Source organism: Gossypium arboreum, chromosome 1 (assembly GCF_025698485.1).
Source record: "Gossypium arboreum isolate Shixiya-1 chromosome 1, ASM2569848v2, whole genome shotgun sequence".
Taxonomy (NCBI): domain Eukaryota; kingdom Viridiplantae; phylum Streptophyta; class Magnoliopsida; order Malvales; family Malvaceae; genus Gossypium; species Gossypium arboreum.
The window spans coordinates 55,479,852-55,483,030 of NC_069070.1; positions in this window are offsets into that span (position 1 = coordinate 55,479,852).

Sequence of the window (3,179 nt, forward strand, 5' to 3'; positions counted from 1 at the left end):
GAAAATTAGTAGAAATTAATTTGGAGTTCTGTAGCTCCAGATAAAAATAATTTAGTGACTGTGAGTCAAGAAAATATCTTGACTGGAACATGAGTAAAAATGCAAATAAGGTTGTATTATCATGAGAAGCAAGTTGATAAATTGCTTATTATTTTCATACGGTCTTACTAAGCTATAAATATTACTCCCTTCCTTTCCTTTCCTTTAGTGTTTTCAGGTTAGCTCAGGGCTGGAGATCGTTGGAGGCAACATCACACTATCAAGTCGCTACCTTTGGAATAATGAAGTATATATTAGAAATTTCAAGTGAGTGGCATGTATAGGAATCTAGTTGATTGACATGTATTATTTTGCTTTGGCCAAATGTGTTGGCTTATATTGAGTTATATGTATATGACCATGAGATGTGGCTCATATTGTTTATGGCTCGTAACTCTAGCTATTCATGTCATGTCTAATGTTTATAATGTGATTATGTTTGCTTGTCATGATGGTTAGTAATATGACATGTGTGTTGGATGTACGCCCAATTGAGGTGGTCATAGCCATGTAGTAATCGCACGTTATAAACACAACATGATAATGATTGAACTTGAGTGCTTGATGGATAAGTTGGTAACCATAGTATAATGGTAAAAGTGATCATCAAAATGACAAGTCTTATGAATGTGAAATAAGGAATCTAGACTTGGTATTGCATGAGTAGATGCATTACTTGTAAGAGGACATGTTAATGTTAAGGACATGTCTTAATAAAGAGTGTTTAATCACTAAAATGATGTCATGATTTGCGATTTTGATGTGCATAAGGTTGTAAGAGATTATGGGTAACATGAAGGCTTAGCCTAAGTGTTGGCCACAAGGGCTGAGACACGGCTGTGTGTCTCAACCGTGTAAGGAACACGGCCTAGAGATATGGGCATGTGGCCTGACCGTGTGGTTCGATGTACATGCTGATGTCATAAATAGAGAGTTACACAGCCTGAGGACACAGGCGTGCCAAAGGCACACGGGCATGTCCCTATGTCCACACGGGCGTGGTGACCCTATTTCATGGGAAAATTTTTTAAGTTTTCCTGAAACTTCTAAAAGTTCTCGGTTTAGTCCCGAATCGATTCCTATGAATATTTTGGCCTTCGTAGACCCAAATAAGGGATGACATGCATACGTTTGAAAGGTTTTGAATTAAAAGAGATTTTATGGCCCGGTTTTTGCATGAATGTGTATGTTTAAGTCTGGTAATGCCTCGTACCCTGTTCCGGCGTCGGACATGGGTAAAGGGTGTTACAATTACCCGTTCCCACTTTCAAAGTGGAATCTTAACTGGCTGCAATAACCCAGAAGGTAGTTGATGCTCAGCTTTAACTTGCTAGCAAGTCAGGCACTTACTCATGTAATCAGTAACTTCACGTTTCATTTCAGGCTACCAATACAGCTCACGAAGATCTTGGTATAACTTGTTTCCGCCAGGATGCATAGCATATGGACTACTATGCGCCTCTTCCAATATAGATTGCCTCAAATCAGAATCCCTCAGCATACAAACTCTCCCACAGAAACACAATACTCCCTCACTATTTAGCCCAAAATCCGCAATCTTACCATTCTCAACTTGTCGAAAGCGAGAAACCAGTGACTTATCTAACAACTGTTTATTCTTAATTTGTTCAGTCCATGTCGGTTTCACTTGAAGCTTAGCCAATAAACTACCATCATCAAATAGGCTGAGATGAGCAAACATCGCTCTCAAATCAGATACAGCCCTCCGGCTTAGTGCATCAGCTACCACTTTAGCCTTACCAGGGTGGTACTCAATCGAGCAATCATAATCCTTAAGTAGCTCTATACATCTTCGCTGCCTAAGATTCAACTCCTTCTTAGTAAGAAGGTATTTGAGGCTTTTATGATCTGTGTAAATAATACACTTCTCACCATATAAGTGGTGCCTCCAAATCTTTAAGGCGAATACCACTGCAGCCAACTCCAAGTCGTGAGTAGGGTAATTCGCCTCGCAACCTTGCGAACCAACTTTTCGGCCCTTAATGCTGAGATTACATTAGATAGATAATTCCTTCGCTCCACTATCATAGCTACCTCTTCATCCTCAGTAGTCTTCAACACCATTCGCTTAGCAGTGCAATCCAAACTCGCACGGTGTTTCACTAGCCAGTCCATACCCAAGATAAGGTTGAATTCTCCAAATGGTAATTCCATCAAATCTGCTGGAAAGATTATACCTTGAACTTCTAGGGGCATGTCTCTAAACAATTTGTCTACCCTAACTAACTGTCCCAGTGGACTTATCACAGTTATTTCACTAGCCGTATTCTCAAATTGGATACCCAACATCTCAGACACAGTGCATGTAACATACGAATGCGTAGACCCAATATCAATTAAAGCAATGTATGGCATGTTATGAATCAAAAACGTACCAGCTATAATGTCAGGGGCGTCACCATCCTCTCGGCGACGATCAGCATACACCAGAGCTGGTAGTCTCGCCTCAGTATTACCAGCACCTCCGCCCGGTGCTCTACGACCATGTCCATTACCGTTTCCACCCCTAGCCTGACCACGACCTCTCGGTGGCTGCTAACGACCTCTCACTGGCTGAACAAACCTCTATTCTGCAGCTTGCATCTGAATAGGCCTCGAGGCCAATTCTTGACCTGATGATCCATGGACCCACATCTGAAGCATGCCCCGGTTCATCTCCATCACTCACCCCGGTGAAACCTCCCACAATCCGCACAAGTCTACAGTCTAACTAGAGTAACAGGAACTGCATGGACTGGCCCCTCAAATTTGGCCTTCTTTATAGGAAGAACCCGAGGGCCCTGAATCCCTCTTAAATCTGCCCCAATCCTTCTTGTGGTTCTGGCACTTTGAGCGCTCCACATCCTCAGCAATTTTTGCTTTCTCAACCAAGGCAGCAAAGTCTCGCTCCCTCTACGGAGCTATCAGCACATGTCACCCATCCTGGAGTCCATCCTCAAAATGCACACAACATTCATACTGTAACACCCTTAACCCATATTCGTCGCTGGATGAAGGTTATGAGTCATTAACGATCATAATACATATCTCACAAGTATACAAAAACATATCACAATTTGAAGTTTTTAATTACATTAAAATTCAAACTAAATCAGATCTCCAATTTTATTATCTCATTA